This window comes from Pseudorca crassidens, chromosome 16, assembly GCF_039906515.1.
Source record: "Pseudorca crassidens isolate mPseCra1 chromosome 16, mPseCra1.hap1, whole genome shotgun sequence".
In the NCBI taxonomy this organism is placed as follows: Eukaryota; Metazoa; Chordata; class Mammalia; order Artiodactyla; family Delphinidae; genus Pseudorca; species Pseudorca crassidens.
The window spans coordinates 71,353,787-71,365,380 of NC_090311.1; the positions used below are offsets into that span (position 1 = coordinate 71,353,787).

At 41.8% G+C, this 11,594-nt stretch overlaps 1 long non-coding RNA gene across 1 annotated transcript in view; it reads left to right on the forward strand.

Moving 5' to 3' along the window:
* LOC137208549 (uncharacterized) overlaps nucleotides 1-768 on the forward strand; it is a 33,803-nt gene extending 33,035 nt beyond the window's left edge. The window contains exon 3 of the long non-coding RNA XR_010935658.1: nucleotides 699-768. This is a non-coding gene — a long non-coding RNA (uncharacterized lncRNA). The remainder of the gene's footprint in view (nucleotides 1-698) is intronic.
* Nucleotides 769-11,594: the final 10,826 nt, after the last annotated feature.

Below are 11,594 nucleotides of genomic sequence, written 5' to 3' on the forward strand. Positions count from 1 at the left end.
ACTGTGGATTACTTTCATATAATGAAGACAGAGAGACAAATTGGGAGGTTTTAGCCATCTTACTCTGCTATAAAAATAGAAAAAAATACAAATACAATTAAAAGAAACATTTCAGAATATGGGAGTAATATATGGAGTATACAAATTTCAACCTTCTGAAAATCCCTCCTACTAATAAAATACCCAAATGAAATGCCATTATAGCTTCCCTCACATACTGCAGTTCCAATATCTAATACCGCAAGGCTTTTTCCAGTCCAAGACTTTTTAGTTATTTATTTATTTATGGCTGCATTGGGTCTTCGTTGCTGCATGCGGGCTTTCTCTAGTTGCGGTGAGCAGGGGCTACTCTTTGTTGCAGTCCGTGGGCTTCTCATTGTGGTGGCTTCTCTTGTTGCGGAGCACGGGCTCTGGGCACACAGGCTTCAGTAGTTGTGGCTCGTGGGCTCTAGAGCTCAGGCTCAGTAGTTGTGGTGCACGGGCTTAGTTGCTCCACGGCACGTGGGATCTTCCGGGGCCAGGGCTCAAACCCACGTCCCCTGCATTGGCAGGCGGATTCTTAACCACCGCGCCACCAGGGAAGCCTCCAAGACTTTTTCGACAGCAGTTATTCTTCCCATTTACATTTATTTGATCCGTATTGCCGCTTCTAAATTGGACGTATCATTTTCCTCTGAGAACTCCATGTCCTTACACAGCCTTACAGGAGAACCGTGAATTTACGTCACTTTCTGGTTCAACAGTGGACTAACTGGGCGGAGAGCCAGGTAAGACTCCCTTACACTTGCTCATTCTCCACCACCCCTCACAGAACATGAGACACGAATGTGCGTCCCATTACTCTAAATGTTGAACTGGGCTTGATTCCCAGGTTCTCAGTCTTGTAACCCCAGTACCCACTATTACGGTATTTCTGTTTTCACTGATTGTCATCTTTTTATATAATTCTGTTAGTTTCTGTGAAAAAGAACCATTTCGAGGAAGGATTCTTTTATGGAAAAACTGAAAACTAATGTTCATGCTCAGTAAAAACACTGTGTTCCTTTTCAAAAAGAGAACTTACCAAGTATTCCTGATTTTTCGGAAGTGCATTTGGAGAAGTTGCTGAAACTTAATCTTGGTTCCAGATAAAGTCAGTCCAGCATTTACACAATTATTACCTAGCATTTCCATGCAAACTAATAAATGGTATTTCAGCCTCAAATTTCAGCTTTAGTGTACACTGAACTGAAAAACTCTTACAAGGAAACATTCTTGTGCATCACAAGTTAGTACTGAAAAGGGAAATTCAAAGCGGCAAATATGGACAGGGCCTTTCCAGCACCAATAGGGCAAGAAGATCCCGGCCCAAGAACATGGGTCTCTAGACCATGTGGCACATGGATCCCCAGAAAGAGCAAAATCCCTTAGGTTTCCATGGCTTTGAATCATCAGCCATTTACACCTTCCAACTTATTCCCCTGGTTCTGAAGTCAGATCCACTCGGTAACCAGTTCATTGATTACAATAATTCTTCACATATATTTATATCTACATCTGTATCTGTACCTACAGGGAGAAAATACAGCAGTCAATATAACTCATTAGCCTGATAGATATATTTCTTACTGTAAAGTAATATATTGACATTCTGCTGTAAAAAGCTTTTTAATTAACGTGAATAGTGTCAATGACCTCATTTTAAAGTCAGGTAACTCTTGGCCACACATACGGAGGTAGAAGTTCCACTTCTGGAACTTGAGGCTAGAGGGAGATAGACATTTCTCATCCCATATGTTTATAAAATACAGCCACTCCCATATATACTATCACAGTGCCTTCCCCACCCCACAGGAAAGGGAACTAATGCTTGTAAGAAATGACAGTGAGTCTAACGCTGTCCTTAGAGAAATAAAGCTCCTCGTGCAGGTTCACCCAGCCAGTAGGTAAACAGAGGTGAGAATAAAACTCAGGTCTGGGACTTCCCTGGTGGCGCAGTGGTTAAGAATCCGCCTGCCAATGTAGGGGACACAGGTTCGAGCCCTGGTCTGGGAAGATCCCACGTGCCACGGAGCAACTAAGCCCGTGTGCCACAACTACTGAGCCTGCACTCTACAGCCTGTGAGCCACAACTGCTGAGCCTGCGTGCCACAACTACTGAAGCCCACGCGCCTAGGGCCTGTGCTCCGCAACAAGGGAAGCCACTGCAATGAGAAGCATGCGCACCGCAACAAAGAGTAGCCCCTGCTCACCGCAGCTAGAGAAAGCCCGTGTGCAGCAACGAAGACCCAACACAGCCAAGGAAAAAAAACTCGGGTCTGACAGATGTCCTTTCAACTAAACTTATGTCTTACTTACCTTCTACTACTAGCAACAAGTTCCCTGTCTGCTGGAGAATGAACACTGCTCCTATGGGCTATTCTAAACAACTCTAAACCCAGATCTCACCCAAGCAGTGGGTGTTCTGTAAGTCAGGGGTCCCCAGCCCCTGGGCCATGGACTGGTACTGGCCTGTTAGGAACCAGGCCACACAGCAGGTGGTGAGTGGCGGGCAACCGAGCGAAGCTTCATCTGTATTCACAGCCACTCCCCATTGCTCGCATTACCACCTGAGCTCCGCCTCCTGTCAGATCAGCGGCGGCATTAAATTCTCACAGGAGCGCGAACCCTACCGCGAACTGCGCATGCAAGGGATCTAGGTTGCGTGCTCCTTACAAGAATCTAATGCCTGATGATCCGAGGTGGAGCTGAGGCGGTGATGCGAGCAGTGGCGAGCGGCTGCAAATACAGATTATCATTAGCAGAGAGGTTTGACTGCACAGAGACCATAATAAATCAATTGCTTGCAGACTCATATGAACACCCTATCAGTGAGTAGCAAGTGGCAATTGAGCAGCATCTGGTGGCAGGCTTTAAGTCAGAATCCGACACTTATTTTAGTCCGCCCATTATTTCATTTACCACTTCCGTCTGCGCCTTTTTCCCACAATGAGCATTGTCTCAGCCACAGTTAGGGTAAGCCAACAAGCTAACCCTAGCCAAAATGAATAAAAAACAAATGTCGCTGGAGAGCTTCTTTGTAAAGGGGGAAAGACCCAATGATGAGAGAGCAGAAGACTCTAAGACTGCCCACAAAAAGAAAGCTGCACTTAAAAGAAAATATCAAGAGTCCTACTGAAAGTACAGGTTCATTGCAACAGGTGATTCACATTCTCCAAGCCTGCTTTGTATAATAGGTGGTGACCGGCTACCCAAGGAAGCCATGAAACCTTCAAAACTGCTTCTCCACATGGAGACCAAGCACCCTGCATTAAACGACAAGACTTTGTGGAGTTTTTCAAAAGAAAAAAATGTGAACACAAAGAACAGAAGCAATTATTGAAGGCCACCACTTCATCACATGCGTCTGCACTGAGAGCGTCATTCTTAGTGGCTGACCACATGGCTAAAGCTAAGAAGCCCTTTACTACTGGTGAAGAGTTGATCCTGCCTGTGCTAAGGACGTTTGTTATGAACTTTTAGGAGAGGCTGCAGTTCTAAAGGTGGCACGTGTTCCTCTTTCGGCTAGCACCACAACTAGACGAATTGATGAAACAGCAGAGGATGAGACACAATCGTTAGAGAGGATTAATGAGTCACCGTGGTATGCAATCCAGGTTGACGAGTCTACCGATGTTGACAACAAGGCAACAATGCTTCATTCTGTGTGATGTATTTTTCAGGAGGCTGTGCACAAGGATATGTTATGTGCACTTTTGTTGCCAACCAACCCCACAGCTGCGGAACTATTCGAGTCTTTGAATGATTACATATCAGGAAAACCGAACTGGTCATTTTGTGTAGGTATATGCACGGACAGATCGGCTGCCGTGACTGGACGGCTTTCTGGTTTCATTACTTGGGTCAAAGAGGTCGCTTCTGAATGTGAGCCTACGCACTGTGTCATCCATAGAGAAATGCTGGCTAGCCAGAAAATGTCACCTGAACTTAACGTTTTGGAGGATGTGATTAAAATTATCAACCACGTTAAAGTACACGGCCTTAACTCACGTCTGTTCACGCAGCTCTGTGAGGAGACAGACGCAGAGCACACACGTCTTCTCTTATACACAGAGGTGAGATGGCTTCTAGAGGTAGATCACTGGCCAGAGTTTTTGAGTTACGAGAGCCACTCCAGAGATTTCTTTTAGAAAAACAGTCACCACTGGCACCACATTTCAGTGACACAGAATGGGTCACAAAACTTGCTTACTTGTGTGACATATTCAACCTGCTCAGTGAACTCAATCTGTCACTTCAGGGGAGAATGACAACTGTGTTCAGGTCCACAGATAAAGTGGCTGAATTCAAAGCCAAACTGGAATTATGAGGGTGACGAGTGAACGTTGGGATTTTTGACACGTTTGAAACATTAGCAGAGATTTTGAAAGAGACTGAGCCAGGGCCTTCCTCCTCCCAGCTGGTGCATGACCACCTATCCCAATTTTCAAAAAACTTTGAGCATTACTTCCCAACCATAAAAGAGCCGTAACTGGGAAGGAATGGATCCACGGACCCATTTGTGAATAAGCCAGGTGAATCGACTTTGTCCGTGCTAGACGAGGATCAACTGCTTCAGATCGCAAATGATGGTAGCCTTAAAAGTTTGTCTGAGACAACTTCAGATCTCTATACATTCTGGATTAAAGTCAAGGTGGGATATCCTGAGATTGCCACAAAAGCACTGAAAAGCCTGCTTCCATTTCCAACATGCTATCTCTGTGAAGCAGGGTTTTCTGCAGTGACAGCGACCAAAACGAGATTACAGAGTAGACTGGACATAAGCAACACACGTCAGGTGTCACTGTCTCCCGTCACTGCCAGGCGAGACCATCTAGTTGCAGGAGAACAAGCTTAGGGCTCCCACTGATTCTGCATTAGGGTGAGTTGTATAATTATTTCATTATATATTACAATGTAATAATAACAAAGTGCACAATAAATGCAATGCGCTTGAATCATCCAGAAACCATCCCCCCACCCCCAGTCCATGGAAAAACTGTCTTCCACACAACCGGCCCCTGGTGCCAAAAAGGCTGCGGACCACTGCTGTAAGTGGTACTCTTATCTCCGTGGACGTCTGGAGAAACCCTGTCTGATCATTCACCTGTATGTATATTTTGGAATCTGATTTTCTTTTTATTTATTTATTTATTTATTTTTGGCTGCATTGGTCTTTGTCGCTGCACACAGGCTTTCTCTAGTTGTGGCGAGCGGGGGCTACACTTCTTTGCGGTACGCAGGCTTCTCACTGTAGTGGCTTCTCTTGTTGCAGAGCACAGGCTCTAGGTGCGCGGGCTTCAGTAGTTGTGACACATGGGCTCAGTAGTTGTGGTGCACGGGCTTAGTTGCTCTGTGGCATGTGGGATCTTCCCAGACCAGGGATCAAACCTGTGTCCCCTGCATTGGCAGGTGGATTCTTAACCACTGCGCCACTAGGGAAGTCCCTGGAATCTGATTTTAAACTGAACACTGTGAACACAACGACATGTGTTCGTAGTGAACTTAAGAATTTATTGTACACTCCTTATCAGGGAATTGGAAAGGCAAAGAGAAACAACAGTTATTATACCAAGCAGTGTCATAGCTGTCTTTCATTGTCTATTCATACCTCATTATTTGGTCTGGCTATAGAATTAGTTATGAGTCCAATTCCAGTGATCACATTTTGTTAATTAATCACATTTGTTTGCTTCCAAGTATACATTTATATTATTTACCTAAAACTAATCCGAGAAAAGGTCTTAAATCTGTTTAATTGGAGCTGGTACGAGTGAGGCTACTACTAACTAATTATAAGCTTAGTGACGCACAGATAGAATATTCTGGATTTTGACCATGCACGTTAGGTATCAGGAGTCTTATAGTCAGCCCTCTGTATCTGCAGGTTCCGAATCCACAGACCCTGCATCCCCACATGATTCAACCAACCGCATATCGAAAATACTCAGTGAGAAAGAATTCCAGAAAATTCCAAAAAAGAAAACTGGAATTTGCCATGCCAGCAACTATTTTCATAACATTTACATTGTACTTACAACTATTTACACAGCATTTACACTGCATTATGTATTATAAGTAATCTAGAGATGATTTAAAGTACACAGGAAGGTGTGCAGAGGTTATATGCAAATACTATGCCATTTTATAAAAAGAACTTGAGCATTCTTGGATTTTGGCATCTGTGGGGTCCTGGAATCAATCCCCTTGCTAATACTGAGGGACGACTGTATTTCATGTTATGGAGATAGACGTAAAATTTTGGAGATTATTTTTTCATCTTAGAAAATGATAGGTATCAAATGTCATTTATTAAATCATTCTGATTTAATTTAATGAGGTCATCTTTCCAACTTCCAATAATTTTGCCTAAACTAGTTCAAATATTAGAAACTTTTCTTTAAAAAAAAGATCATCACCGAAGACTGAAATTGTATAACCTAAACAGGAACTCATTTCAGTGTTTACCATACCTCCCCACTTTGAATAAATTCTTCCTAATATCTAACTCAGTTCTCTCCCAAAATGTTCTCTGCAAGCAATGTAATACTAAATCATCTTCCTTCATCTGGATTTTTCATCCTTTTTTTTTTTTTTTTTTGCAGTACACGGGCCTCTCACTGTTGTGGCCTCTCCCGTTGCGGAGCACAGGCTCCGGACACATAGGCTCAGTGGCCATGGCTCACGGGCCCAGCCGCTCCGCGGCATGGGGCATCCTCCCGGACCGGGGCACGAACCTGCGTCCCCTACATCGGCAGGCGGACTCTCAACCACTGCGCCACCAGGGAAGCCCCATTAGAATTTTGATTGGACAAAGCAACACTCCCACACCTGACCACGTGGCACACCTACTGAATGCCCTTCTGAGTTCTCTTCTTGTGCTTGTAAATGGCATTTCCCGGGTTTCCAGAAAGATGATTTCTGGAAATTCATCTGGAAACATTTGGGGCACTAGTTTTCCTGCTGGGGCTAAGATGGAGCCAAGTTTGAACTGTTTGCTGGGAGGGAGAGCGAAGGGCGGGGGCATTAAAGAACACAAGAGGAAGGTGAAGTCGGGGTCTGGGGGAGGAGAAAGGGATGCAGGTTTCCAGTTCGGTCCCTTGAAGCCTCACCCTTCTGTGGCCCACACAACTGGAGTCCCTCTGTTCTCTCTTTATTTTCCTCTAGGGACAAATTCTCTTAGGACCTGGCCCCTCTTCTACTAGTATAATCTAACCTGCACCTCTCCCTTCATCGACCCCTTAAGGGAAATTTAAGCCAGAAGGTAGAGAGAATTTCAGGAGGAACAGCTTCTAAAAACAAGGAGATGATGATGACCAAACCTCAGATTTCAGTAAAGCCCTGGCCACTGAGATTATTCAAAAGAATTATAGGAATGCTAACATCATCTCTTTGCCCCAAGATTGCAATCATTTCTAAGGGATGGAAAAAAAAAAAAAAAAAGGGACAAAGTTCCCACCAAGCGGAATCCTTGAAAGCATCTAGAACGTAGGCACCCTCTTACATTCTCTTTCTTCATCTACTCTTCCCTCTTAGCAACAGCAGACTATCATTTCCATTCCAAAGACACAAAGAAAATAGAAATCTTACAAATCTGCTCTCTTTCTCATCTACCCATGTTACCATCCCCTCTAAGCTGCAGGTCCATCTTTTACTGGAACAATGTGTTCCTGGAACTTAAAGAGCAGACAAAGAAAACCATGTGTATCCTGAGGTTTGTTTTTTTTTTTTTTTAAACTGGTCTCAGATCATCTGGGGGTTTTCCTTTATGTCTGCTATTCCCTTGTCTGCACAACCCTGGATTTTCCCAAGGCCAATTCATACCATGGAAGCCTCCCATCAAGAGTCACTCCCTAAGGACTTCCCTGGTGGTCTGGTGGCTAAGACTCCACGCTCCTACTGCAGGGGACCCAGGTTCGATCCTGGCCAGGGAACTAAATCCCGCATGCTGCAACTAAGATCCGGTGCATTCAAATAAAAAAATAAATATTAAAAAAAAAGAGTCACTCCCTTCTCAGAGGACTGACTTCCTTAACCAGCACATCTGAAACCACGACACCATGTTGTTCCCTCTCCTCTTACCTTCCTTCATTTTTCTTAAAAGCACGATTGCTGCCTAGAATTAAAGACATGCTCTATTTGTTTGCTGTCTTTCTCCCCTACTAGAATATCAGCCCTCTAAGAACAAGGATGTGACCTTGTTCGTATCAGAGTCCCAGCGCCTGGAACACCGCTGCTACATGGAAGTTTCTCCGTAAACATACGCTTAATGAATGAAGCAATAAATGGATTATTTAGAGCAGAGATGCAGAGACACTGGAAAGAAGGTCATATAAAAACCACCACAGCAGAATGATGTGCAGCTACATAGCAGAAATTGTTTTAAAGTAACTTTTGTTTTATTTTTTTAGATGATAATATAATCAGAATTGCTCTGACCATCTGAAAACCACTTCATAGACAAAAATGTGGAGGGGTAAATTTTAAAGAAATTACTCATAATCCTAATACCGAAAAAAATGACATTAAGAGCTTTAGGGTATGTTTAGAATTTTTGCAAGCTCCTCAATCTTTTCAAGGCATTTTTCCTTTTGAAATTTATATGCTATAGAATTCTTCTAATCTGTTCCCTGAACTTTTAAAATCTGTTCTCATAAATTTACCATACTTCTCTGATATTTTTCAGAACTTCTATCCCCATCACAGTTTTTAAAACTCTATTTTTATCGTTCTTTAAGATTCCTGTTACTTCCACCTGCTCAACTGGCTCTCCCTTATGAGTCAGAACTTGATTTTTTTGAACTATCAGTTCCTCCATTCATTTCCTCCAATTCTGGGACAATGGAATTGCCAAGAAGGCAGGTCAATGACCTATCTGATGTCCTGAGTTTAGCTGAAAATGAATTCCAGGATAGCTGGTTAGAGACCACCATCGATACCATATGTCATAAAATATTGTCTCATTTAGTCTTCAGACTTTATTCTACCATTAAGGATATACCATAAGAATGAAGGTAATGGAAAAATGCTCAAAAGAGACTTCCTAAGAAATCTATATTCATTCATTCAACACTTAATTATTGGGGACCTGTTTGAAGCCCTTGAGATACCAAAATGAAAGCAAAGAATACACTACTTGGGAAAAGCACACCAATGATTCTTCTACAAATATTTATTGAACACCTACTATGTGCCAGGCACTATGCTAGGCATATAAGCAGGGAGGAATCATAGTATCAATGATCAGACACACTTGGATTTAAATCTCAATTACATTCTAACTTATAAGTTCCTGAATAATTTACTTTATCTAGAAACTAAGACTAACAACACACACTTAAAGGACTACTGTTAGGCTTGAGAAGTTAAATCATCCAAGGTACTGGTGATATAAAGATGAGCAAAATAAATTCTCTTTTCTCAAGATGCTTGAAGTCTAGTAGATAATATACATAAAAACTAAGCATTTCGATAATACTTATTGAATAAAATCAAATCTAATACAGGACAAAATGTGATACTGTAATACTATATTAACTTTTCTACCGAATGGTAAGTTTCTTTGCACACCTAGAGCCCCTAATATAGTATCCTTTGAGTAATGGAATACTCAACAAATGTTAAACGGATGAACAAGTAGATATTTTATAAGTGACTCTTCCACAATATCACCCTAAAGTCATGAAATTTTCTCTTAAGGCAGAATATTTACTTCCAGAAACCTCACTTTAGTATTATTTAAATTCTCCTTTAAGATTTAGAAATGAAAGCAGATTAATATCTGCCTATACAGTAGGATTACAGTAGATACTGTCCCTAATTTTTCAAGTTTTATATAAAGAAGCTTGAAAGCCCTGAGGGTATTTTAAGTTGTATCTCCCATGTAAAAATCACAAGTTGATTTTTGCTCTTCACTTCAAATTCTTTTGTCTAGAAATAAGTAACAATTTGGCAACTTCGGAAATGTTTGGACATTTTCCTCAGTACAAAATGACTTTATAAAGAAAGGCTGAAAGAGCCGGGGTTTCTGCTTGTTGGAGCACTGAAAGGTAAAAGTACAAACAGTGACTAACACGTTAGTCATAACAAGCAGCTGTTCCTTAACAGGACAAGAAATAACATGTTTAAAATTCTGCAGGGAAGTCAGGATAGACAGAATGAAGAACTTCTTATCAGCTGAGAGTGACTCTAAATTAGCTGATCCTAGAAAAGCATGTGATGTAAAGATTTCTTAGGATGATACAGCTATCGTTGAAGTAATTTTAATTAGCTTTTCATTAAGCTTTCCTTCCTTAATAAAAGTTAGGCAGACAAGATGACTTCCCAAGGTCTTAAATTTCTAGCAGAAGCATGAGAGACTTTGCTTATTTTCCATGTGTCCCCTAGAGGGCAGCGGTGGCCCAAAACACAGGAAAGGATTTTCTGTCAGTCTCATCCTCTGGTGACAACCTTCACTCCAGTCCCTTTACCATCTCTCGCTGCTCTGCCTTCTGTAAGCAAGCTGGCAGTGCTATGTTTATTTCTGAGTACCTAACTAGTAAAATCATTAAATACGAGAAAAGAACGTTGCATGGAGCATATTTTTACAGAGACTGGAAGGAAAGAACATTATATGAAGATTGTTATTTTATGTTTGTGTATATCACTTCACACATACACATACCCTAGTTGGTCCTTTTTATGCATTTTCATGCATTTTGGAGTAGAGAATGGTGTTAAACATTTGGGGGGGAAATAAGATGGCTCAAGACAAAGAAAGTTTTTTTTCCTTTAGTTGGCTTGAAACAATCCATAGTTATTACTGAATGCCTATTCATTCATTCATTCACTCAGGAGTTACCTACGTGTAAGAACCATCATATTAGATGCTACATTTGGTAATGTGTGAAATAAAGCAACTACAGCAGGGAGCTTATAAATAAGAAGGCGATGCTAAATCACATGATACAGAGAAAGATGACACAGGAGTGTACCCGGCTAGCAGCAATGTGCTCCCCCAGCACATGGTGTGGATTTCTTTTGGAGGCCCATGGGTCTGAAATGCTCGCCCAGTCCAACAGAGCACAAAACTTTCTATTTAAAAGGTGATGACGAAACACAGGAAGCTTCCTAAATGGGAAGGGAGAGCCTGAGTGTGTGTGCTTTTCTAATGCTGAGGTTTTCTTTTTTAGTTACTATTGCTTGTTTAAATATTTTATTCTGCTCATAGATATTTTTACGCAAAGGGTGCAACTTTCAAAAGAGACTTTTTGCAGGGCTGTCCTAAAAGCCTCTTATCATGCTTGTGGCATTTACCTTCCGGGATCTTTTTTATTGTATTCAGATTATTTGCTGATTAAACTTCTTTATTCACTTTCATTTTATGAAATTGGGAGTAAGATGCAAACCTCAAGTCTGTGAAGAAAAAGATTAACGATGTCAGAATTATAATTCAGTCAATATTTGCTGAGCCATTTGGGTCTTCTGTATGAGCAGAGGGTAATGAAAACGGTCTACCTATATGGCAATGAGTGGCTCTGAGGACATTCCTGCCATAACTTTGGGTCAAACCAAATGACATGGTTTGTGTGACTGCT